General features: G+C 43.4%; 2 long non-coding RNA genes across 2 annotated transcripts; one reads left to right on the top strand and one right to left on the bottom strand.

Annotated features, from left to right (window-relative positions):
• Positions 1-3247: 3247 nt before the first annotated feature.
• Positions 3248-8093, bottom strand: LOC137472926 (uncharacterized). The gene is made up of 4 exons (XR_010998487.1): positions 7419-8093; positions 6237-6343; positions 5991-6032; positions 3248-4187 (listed from the first exon to the last, which is right to left on the bottom strand). It is a non-coding gene; the product is annotated as an uncharacterized lncRNA (long non-coding RNA).
• A 167-nt stretch (positions 8094-8260) lies between these two features.
• LOC137472925 (uncharacterized) lies at positions 8261-9597 on the top strand. Its single transcript, XR_010998486.1, has 2 exons — positions 8261-8427; positions 9286-9597. It is a non-coding gene; the product is annotated as an uncharacterized lncRNA (long non-coding RNA).
• Positions 9598-10460: the final 863 nt, after the last annotated feature.

The following is a 10460-nucleotide window of genomic DNA, read 5'->3' as shown; positions in this document are numbered from 1 at the left end:
AACCGGAGAAGTGCTTAATATTAACAATAACATTAATTCTTTGCTGAAGTGGTGACCCTGTAAGCTTGGATGGTGGACACTGATGGGAGGAGCTGAGGGACACTTCTGTTTTATCCTAAGCAAATTTTCCCATCATTAGTAATGGATGCAGAAGAGCTGACAGGTATCCTGGACATTTTGTCCTATTTTTTCAGACATTGTGCTTGAAATAAACCCTGTTTTAAATGGGAGCTTATTCTTCTCTAGGAAAAGCAAATTCTGTTTGCCTGGGTATTGCCTGAAGTAGTACCCAGTGTAGGGCTATTTTCCATCTCTGGTTATTAGGGTCAGCCAGGAAAAGGCAGCAGAAAAGAGTCCTCTTCTGACCACCTCCCAGCTCTACATAGCACATCAAATGGGTGTTCACAAGAAAAAATATATTTCCTAATTACAGGCTTACTGGGGTCAAAACCAAGAAATAAATCTTTCTACAGTTTTAGTCTGTGATTGTTCATCCCTTTGGTCCTTGTCTAAAGCAAAGACCACCCTCTCATGAAGCTTGAAAACTCTTGTTTTCCCCGGTGTTAGGAAACACTGAGACATTCCCTTGCACAGCATTTTTTGTATCTCAATTGTCTGAGCTGTTGATCGATGCCGTCCCTCTGCTGCTCTTTCTCCTTTAAGAGCCCTTGCCCTTGTAAGTCAAATTCATGAAGCTTAATTCAAGTTCTCCAGAGTCTAAAGTGGTGATACACCAATTAACCAAGCAGCACTAATTGGGAGATGGTGCCAAGGCACTCAAAGGAGAACTGGGGAAGTACATGCCACGAATCAAGACTGTGCTTTCATTCTTGGAGTTGCTGTTACCTAGAATCAAAAAAAAAAAAGCAAAAAAATGAGTGAAGGGTATTCCAGAGGTTAATGGAAAAGTCACAATTCTCTTTTTACTTGAGAGGCTTAGTTGCTTTTTTAAAAATAACAATAACAATATACATTTAATATTTTGCATGAAATTACATAAATTCCATAGGGGTGTACTTTGCTTCTCCTATGATCTGGTTAGCATTACACATTTAAACAAAAAACAATTAGGACTTGATTGCCCTGAAGCAGGATCACAAATGATTTTTTAACACCTTACAAGAAAAAATCCCAGTATTTTCTATGGAGACATCTATAAATGCCATTTGAAATTCCATTGTCTATCAGTGAAATTGAGGTAAGCACCTTTAATCCATCTACTCAAAAAACATTTATTTGAGTCATGTCTAGGGAAAAAAGTAAATGTAACTCAAGACCTTGCCCTTCTAGAGAAGAATCTACTTTGATTCTCCCCAAATAAACTTTTCCAGAGATTTTTCTGCATGAAAAGAAAATCTTTATTTCTTTATCTTGCCGTGCCATGCTTTGCCTGTTGAAGCAGGACATTTTCTCCTGTGACAGCAAAATTTGCCACTGGAATTTGGATTTATGTTTCCAAGCAAACTGAACTTTTTGATGCCACTGAATGTAAAATCTCCTCAGCCTGCGTTCTGAAGCTCCAACACTGTCCCAGCTGGACTGGAGAGCCTGAGCACATGGCTGGGCTGTAGAGGAATTAAACCAGGGTGAATCCCTGCTTAACTTTTAGAGACTTCAGCTTCAAATGCCTTAATGCAGGGTTTGTGCAAACTAGCCAGACAACTTGCCTTCTGGCTCTGACCTAAAGGCTGAAGAAAATAATAAAAGAACAAAAAAAAATCACTTGGCCCCTGAGATGACCAAAATGATGGTATTTTTGTAAAATCAGCTTGTGCCATTATCATCCTGATCTCTTGATCTACATATAAGAGGTTTTCACTACATCAGTCCCAACTTCTGCAGCCTTGACGGTAATTCATATGAAGGCTGTTTTGGGAACCCTTAAAATGTCATACAGGACATGAGGGATTCCATTTTATAGACTTGATTACCCTCCATTGAAAGGGTTCTCTCCCATTAAAAAAGGATGCACTGCTTAAGGAACATTTAGAAAACTGGTCCCTCAATGTTGTTGGAGGCAACAGCTGAGAATTGTGAGCAGCAACATAAAGGGCATGAACCAACATTGAAGCAACCCTCTGACATCCCCAAATTAGAGGCAGTGGTGAGGACACAGCAAATTGCTAATTGTGAGATGGTTTTGTTTAAAAGCCCTGATAGCCCAAGGGGCTAGTGGACTGGCTGCCTCTGGCAGGGCAGGGATAGCTTCTCCCTGGCTGGGAGATCACAGTGCTCTGAAATACCCTTCCTTCCTACAGAGATGAAAGGCAGCCTGGATGAACAGCTAATTTATCAGGCATACACTGCTCAAACATAGCCCTATCTCCTTCTAAGTGTTTTGCTTCTCCCACCACTCAGCTCAGTGAGATAATGTCAGTGCTCAGAGGGATGCTGTGGTAGGTGCAAGAAAGCATTCAATTATCCATTGTGAACCATTCCTAAGTACACCCCATTTCTGTCCACAGATTGAAGTGGCATTTTTCTAAAATATCATGGAAATCAATAGGATTTATGCACTTACAACATTTCAGGAAAACCCAGAGGATGTGTCTGATTTTCTTTTCCTGTGGTATGCCTTCACCTCCCACCTTGATGCCAGTGGGGCTCCTGCTGGAGCACAGAGAGGGGAGGCTCCAGGGCTGCACTGGGGGTGTGTGTGCATGAAAGGGGAGGTGGATCAGCACATCAGGCTGCAGCACATCAGTACCAAGTTTCTTTGGCCTCCTGGGTGCTGTGCATTGGCAGAGCTGAAAGTCAATACTTTTGGCTCATTGCTAAAGTTGCAATCAAAGTGGGTTAAATTTCACATTTGCTGCTAGGAATGTGCAACTGGTACTCTGCACTCCAGTGATGAGTGTACTTAATTGTCTGTGTGTTCATTAATTGGGACTTGCATTCATAGTCTCACACAGCTGCCTTTGTCCATCATTTTAAATGAAGCCTACACACATCTGTAGCCACACCTATCCAATAAATCTGTGTTTCTAACCAAACATGCATAAGATTAAAAAAAAAAAAAAATCGATGCTCACACAGAGAACAGAAAAGAAAAATGGTCATGAATAGATAACATCTTGCTCTATGCATGATGGACATCAGGAATAAAACTGTTTACAGCCTTTCCCTTTCTATCAACACTCCATGCAGGGAAGCACAGTCAGAGGTTTTGCTGATGCTAAGCAGGATGCAAACATTCCTTCACAGAAGTTTAATACTTATATACACCTCCACAACCTCCATAGTATAGTGTGACATTTCAGACTCTGATCAGGTTGTGTCTCACTGCAACCCCTAGATACTTTGCTGTCTAATCAATTTTTGTTGTATAGGTTGGGACAATTACCTATGCCAAAGTGGGGTATCTTGTCCTTCCTGATTTGCTCCCTTCCTTTTTCAGCTTCCTTACATTTTTTTAGAGTCTCTGTCTCTAAGTTTTAAAACAATTTTAAATCCCAATACTGTCCTCCAGAGAAAATACTAACATTTTATTACAAGCCTAGCTAATCTTGATGTTCTATCACCATTTAAAATATCTCTTTATAATCTGTTGCCTCAGGAGGCCACTTAGTGCATCCTCCAATTTGAGGGCAAGCCATTTTTATTACTTGTTTTCTGAGTAAATACTTCCAGTCCATGTTTACCCAGTGATGGATATTTTCATGTAGCCTCTCCTCCTCTGGGTTCCCCGTGAGAATGGTGTATTCTGGCATTCACACACTGCTCTCCCTCACCCAAAACCCCTCTTGTCTTCTGATCAAAGGGGATAACTTCTTTAACCTGAACAGCCATTGAATATAAGCAGCTGCTATTGTTCATTTTCAATTGAATGACTACACCTGAGCATGAACATCAATGTCACCATGAAAATAACACAGGGATTTACTGGGGAACTTCCAGTCAAAAAGAATTTTACAGAAATGGGAAGGGAAAAACAAAAAAAACACTTCCCAAACCAGAATATATCTCATCAGGCAAGTCAGAGATGGCAGACTGACTAAATTAACCCAGACAAAAGAGGCAAGTGGCTGTCCCTTGCATTATCAGGTCCCGGTACCACCGTGTTTGGATGCATCCCAACTTTTTGACTCGCTGCAGGCAAGATATCCTTCTGCATCTGGTCTCCATTAGACAGTAGGCGTCAGGAGGAGGTGAGGTCTGCTATGGCTTCTTATTTGGAGCTCTTGTTGCTCGGTAGTACAAACAGTGGGCTATTAAAAAAGCCAAATGCTGATATTTCCACAGTGCTTGTAACACAAGCTCCAGTTTGCTGCAGTTTGGTCACAGTGGTTTACACACAGAGCCGCACACATTTAAATATAATATTTATTAAACTTACTGAAGTTTATTCTGAGGTATGACTGCAACCCAGTTTATTCTGGCTGGGCCTGGGAGCCTGTGTCGGGTTTGGAACTGCAATGTCCTGCCATGTGCACCCGCAGAGCTGGAGCAATCTGCTTTGAATTAGCAGCCCAGTTATTTTATTGTGCTTGGCCTGGCCCTGCTACCCAGTGACCCTGAGCGAGATGGCTCTTAAAAGAGATAATCTGACTCGATAAAACGTAAGAACTTTAGAAAAAAGGGAAGCAGAATCAGCTCTCTGGGCCTAATCACAACCCACGGTGTATTTCCTTTGTTTCTTGGACGCCTGTGATACGTAGGCTGCAGGAGCAGCACTGTGCACCTGTATTTTGGCTGGCAATAAGCTCTTCTTCCCACACACCAGTGAGCTGCCGGCACTGCAGGCACGGCATCCATCACCCAGTCAGGGCGCACACTTCCAAATTCGTGTGAAATGCCTCTCTCGGCCTCTCCAGGGCTCCAGAAGCAAAGCCAGGCTTTTCTGTGGGATACAAACTGAGCCAAAGTTGGAGCTAAAAGCTCGTAACCATTTTCCATAGGGAATCTGGACATAGTGCCCAGCTGGAAAAAGGCCCTTTTGTGTAGATTTGCTGAGTAAAGAGATTGCCTTGGGATGTTCTAAGCACATGTAATTATGATTATTTTTTATGATACAAAAGACTACATATGATAAAAATCCACAAACAATTGTTAACTTGTAATTCGAATTATGCAGCATATAGAGCATTTCCCCCAAACAGCATTCATTGGCCTTATTTCCATCAGCTACAGGAACATCCTTCTCTTTTTTTTTTTAATAGACAAAAATCAGTCAAAATCAGGAAAAAATCAATCAAAAATCAGGACAGATACTCAAGATCCACAACTATTAACAGGGAAGTCTGCATGTCATTTCTTATAGTGCAAGTTCTCAGAAGAGTGAAGATTAAGTAAAGGCTGAGAAAGAGAAGAATGGAGAAAAATTATTTGCTTCCAAACTTAAAGGAGAAGAGGCTTTTCTGACCTTCTAAATTACCACAAACCTGCTTAGAATTTTGTCAGTAAAATGAAACAACTGAGAACAGGTCAAGATAACCCCTAGATCCATCCATCATCTCTTTGTTAAGCTCATTTAACTCCAGATATTTCACTTTATTGCTTGTGATGATTTTGGGGGGCAGGAGCTCATTCTTAAAGGTTCTGTGCTTCAGAGCCTCCTAATGCTGTTCTTACATAGATCATCTCTTAACACATCAGCAGAGGATGCTGACATCTCATTTAATAAATTGCTGAAACACTGTTATTTAAGTTTCATTTTAACCTGACTAAAATTTGATCAGATTCTCTTTAGCTGCTTTTAGAAAATGGAGTTGTGAAACATTTTCATTTTATTTAAAAAGAAGTTCCTGATGGTAAAGAAAGTTTCCATTTTAGTTTTGATTTCTTTATTTCTCAGTGTTTTACCCCTTTCCTCCTCACCATACAAAAATGGAAGAATTTATCTTAGATCCAGTAAGACTCCAAACAAAGCATTTCATATTGTTTTCAATCCATATGAAATCACATTTCTCTTCACATTTTGCAAATAAATCAGAAGGGTCTCAAGAAAATTTCAAAATAATCTCATTCTTTTCTCCATGTCCTTCACTCACATTTTGGTGGTGTTGGTGGGAAAATATGTTCCGCTCTTCATTCTGTTGGTGGAATCAAATCAAGGACCAAAAAGAAAAAAAAAACCTTAGAAAATGCCACTTCTGTTTAAAAGAAAACACCACTTCTGGTTTTAAGTTAAAGAGAAACATTTATATTTACTGAGATCCACAAGGATTGTTTTTTGTCCCCAGATTAGAAATGGCATGGGACTGGCTGTCTTTTCCCTCCTTCCATCTCTTGCCTACCTGCTGCACCTCCAAACACTGTCCACCAAAGTGGATCCAGCCCCACCAGGCTCAGTATCCTTCCTGGGACAGGGATGTCTCACAGGCCAGCTCTCATTGGAGGGATGCTGAAAGGAAAATTCACATCACACATCTCATTCTGGGCAGCAACACTGAGACAGGTCTGTGGCACTTGCAGCCACAGCCAGGAGAGAGGATTTCACAGCAATCTGCCACAGGAATGCGGGTCCCTCCAAAGAACAGGAGACATCTGCTCCCACGGGGTCTCTTGGATGATGTACATACCTTCTTGTGCTTGTCTAGCATGTTATGTGAGAGGAAGGGCTGGCTCGAGCTAGAAAGGGCAATCTTGGCTCTCCCTGTACAAAGGTTACCCGGAGAGCTGGGATGTGCTGCCCTTCCACAAACACTGCTGATTGCCAGCATCTATCAGCTGGAGACAGCTCTGCCAGGAGAGCTTGCTTCAGCAGCTAAAACCAGGCTCTCCTGCTCGTGTTAAAGCATGCAGTTTTCTTGTCAGGGGTTCTGTATTTGCTGTAGGCTCACAGCAGAGCTGCCTCTGTTTGCTCAGCCTTGCTCCCTCCAGTCAAGAGAAGCCCCAGCTGAGGGCTGTGGGGTAGGACATACTGAGAGCTCCTAGATCCAAGGAAGAGCAAGTGACAACCCCAGCCCCAGCCTGTACACATCCTTTCACAGTCCTGGGGTGGAGGAAGTGACACCACTTCTCTGGAAGGTCTGGAGGTCCAAGCCCTGCTTCACCACTGTGACCTTGTGCTCTGTTTCAAGGCCAAATCCTCAGAAATGCCCCAGTTCCCATTGCCTTTGGGTATTATGGCCTCCTTTCCTCCAGCTCTCTGCCGGGGTTTTCCTTCCAGTTTGGCACCAGAAGAGCTGTTATTTCCCTGGTTTTTCCCATTGTAATGCTAACAGGCTGGCGGGGAGAGCAGGGGCTGTGCCAGCTGGGGGAGGAGGCCAGCACTGCCCCGGGGAAGGGGCAGCAGAGTGGGCTGGATTTGGGGTGTCAGCACAGCACAGAGATGCCCCTGCCAGCAGCAGCACAGGCTGATGCTCAAGGAAAACTGCTCTTCCCAGAGAAAAAACCCCAGGCATTGCAATGTCCCACAGTGTCTGAGGAAGGAAGGGGTGAGAGGAGTTGCTCCCGTCCTGGTGTTCTTCAGGTACCAGTTTAAGCTCCATTGCATTCACCAGGAAGCTGTGGAAATAATGGGATTTACTGGACTGTGGACAAAAATTCCTTGAAACAATGGGAGCCCTGGAGTGTGGACAGAGGCTGGGGCACCCTGGGATGGAGATGACTGCCACAAAGGGTTTTTTGATTATGAATAAAGCACCCAAGACCAAGTAGTTCCAGATCCACAAGATCCAAAACCCCCCCTGGAGAAGATCCCAGGTGACAAGCTATCAGTGTTTGCCGCACACTGGCTTCCCAGCCCTGCACACCCCAGCTCTGCAGCCCAGCTGCTCCCAGGCTGAGGGGCTGCATGAAATCCTCCCCGAGAAGATAACTCTCTCTGGAATTAGGGCCTTTTTCTGTTATTTTCTTTTTTAATCACATGGAAAATATTCCCAGCTCACCACCGCCTCAGAGCTGTGGCGGCCTTGCCTGAGGCCACCTCTCAAGCCAGTGGGGTGACATGGGCTGCAAGGCTGGGAAGACAGTGCTGCCAAGCCTCCTTTGGAAGCAGCCCTTGTCGGTTTTCCCTTTCAAGCTCTTTTGTTGAAAATCCTTAAGGCGCCGAGAAAAAAGCCCTTTCTCCAAACAGTTTCTGCAGACAGCCTGGGATAGCTGGGAGCTCAGCCCATGGGTGCCAGCAGGCTGCTGGAGGGGGTCACCGCTGCCCATGGAAGGTCCAGGGGCAAAGACCAGCCATGAGCAGAGCATGGGCAGGGGTGGGTGATGCCTCAGCCCTTACACAAAGAATTTATTCTTCCTCCTGCCCCAGACTGAGAGGATGTTTCCTTGTCACCCTCAAAATTAACAGCAGGACTTGCTAGGTTAGGACCCACAGAAAATGTCTCCTGTATTTAACACCTTCCCTGCCTCATTGCAGTGGGTGGTTTGCACTGATCTCCATAGAAGCCCAATGCTTGGCACCCTGGTTAACAGAGCAATTGAATGAGGAGAAGGACAACTTGCTCTCCCCAGCTGCAAAATTATCTGGTTTTCAAGGTTCGCCTCTTCTGCTACCTTTCTTCTTAATGCTAAAACTTAACTTTTTATTTCTCAGGCCCAACCAGCATTTAAATGACAGGTTTAGTAATGTTAGCTGAAAGTGCTGTGATGTCTCCCTGCCTCAGGCTCCAGATTGCAGCACCTGCTGGGACAAGAGTCTCCCAAACCTGTGAGATCAAATGCTGCAGGATGCTCAGGCTGAGCTCCTTAAACCATCCCAGCTCCATCTATAACCTCTGAGCTTGAATTTAAACTGTCCATAGCCTTGCACATTAGAGACTAAATAGCCTCCATCTGCCCAACCAAGGTAGCACTTCAAAAGGCCCAGGGGGGAAGAAAATGTATTCAGGCCTCTGAATTGTTTTATGAAGAGCATACACTTAGATACACTTAGTACAGAGTCATAAAATAGTTTATAGTCAAATTAATGAATGTGCCCTAACTTTGGGAAAGCTGCAGACACCATTCAGATGGAAAGCAAGCAATACATGGACTGCTTTAAGTTCCACATTGATTAGAAATAATACAGGAGATATATTTGCCATATATGGACTGCTTTAAATTCCACATTGATTAGAAATAATACAGGAGATACATTTGCCTTTACAAGAAGTAAAGGCAGTGAGTAAAGCAAAACATGGCTCCATGAGGATAAATTACAGCCCAGCCTAATGCCAGCCCAAAAGGCAGTGAAGCATATCCTTTTCTGTGCTGTATGCATTTGGAGGGCACTCCCACCAGCATTCCTTTTCATTTCAAGGTAGTTAGTGAAGGGTAGGGAAAAAATCAACAGCAATAAATGAGTTGTTGCAACCTGCCCTTTCTGCTCCAGAGATTTCCTGGTTTTGTAAACAGGAAATGCTGCACAACTTGGCCAGGACTCGATGTGATAACGCTGAAGAGTGATCAGTCAGTCAACCATGAAACCACAACAGTGTCTGCTGAGGAAAACCCACAAGCTGTCAAGAAAACTGAAGGATGTTTTGTGACACAATCTGTCAATTATCCAAGGTGAATGCCTTTATTTATAGATGGATTTCTTCTCCTGTTGTAATTCCATGCCTTCTCAGTCTTACAGTAAGCCACCTGGGCAGTGTGAATACGCAGGGTAATTTCAAGGTAATATATTATTCTGTATAATAAAAACAAGTTGTCTGGTTGCTTTTAGTGAAGTTGTCTAAGCCTGTTCCCATGGGCTTCCCACCTCCCAGGGAGAACTTGCAATCTGCTCTGTTTCATCATCACTTTTGTGTCATTTCCTACTGAGATGAGTGGCAGCAAGACAATTTCCAGACGTGGTTATTTGTTCTCCTTGACCTGAGTGACTGCTGTTTTCTAAGTCATTTGCAGTGTCAGTCCTGGGATTTGACACTTGGTCTTCTCCAGTTGGGGGATTATAATGTTGTATCTTTCATTCAAGCTCCATATTAATTTTTTGGAGGCAGTTACAATGGAGCTGTTCCAAAAATTTGTTCCTTACCAACACTTAATTCTGCAAATCAGGCCAATTTCACCAATGTCACATAACTTGAGAATTCAGTTTACACCAAGTAAAAAACTTTTCCCTGGACCACCAACCCTAATTCTATACAGGGTGTTTAACTTGTAGGTTTGGTTTTTCACCCATACCTAAGGAAGCTTTAACACACTCTGTTCCCAGCTGTGCCTATAACCTGCAGAGATAGACTGAGAACAGCTTACAACTCAAAATATTTCCCTCCTTTGAATTCTGTCCATCGTTTCCTTGTTGGTTCCCCTCTCAAAGTAAACAGTTCCATGAAAATTTAAGCAATCTTGAATGAGGTCTTTGCAGTGACCTTATGGCTTAGCAGCAGATGAACCCAGAGCTCATTGGGCAATAATTTCCTATTGTTCATATACAATCTCAGCCTGAAAATGGGATGTGTGTCCCTAAAGCCAGCTTCTGCTCTGGTTGAGCAATGTGTTGTCAGGCCCCTCTTTCAGCAGCTGTCATCTGTAAGCTCAAGCATAAACTCAGATGACCTGAGCAGTTCAGCTCTTCTGGGTTA

Source organism: Anomalospiza imberbis, chromosome 4 (assembly GCF_031753505.1).
Source record: "Anomalospiza imberbis isolate Cuckoo-Finch-1a 21T00152 chromosome 4, ASM3175350v1, whole genome shotgun sequence".
In the NCBI taxonomy this organism is placed as follows: Eukaryota; Metazoa; Chordata; class Aves; order Passeriformes; family Viduidae; genus Anomalospiza; species Anomalospiza imberbis.
The sequence above is the reverse complement of the archived record's forward strand: the minus strand, read 5'-3'. Positions and strand labels throughout refer to the sequence as shown.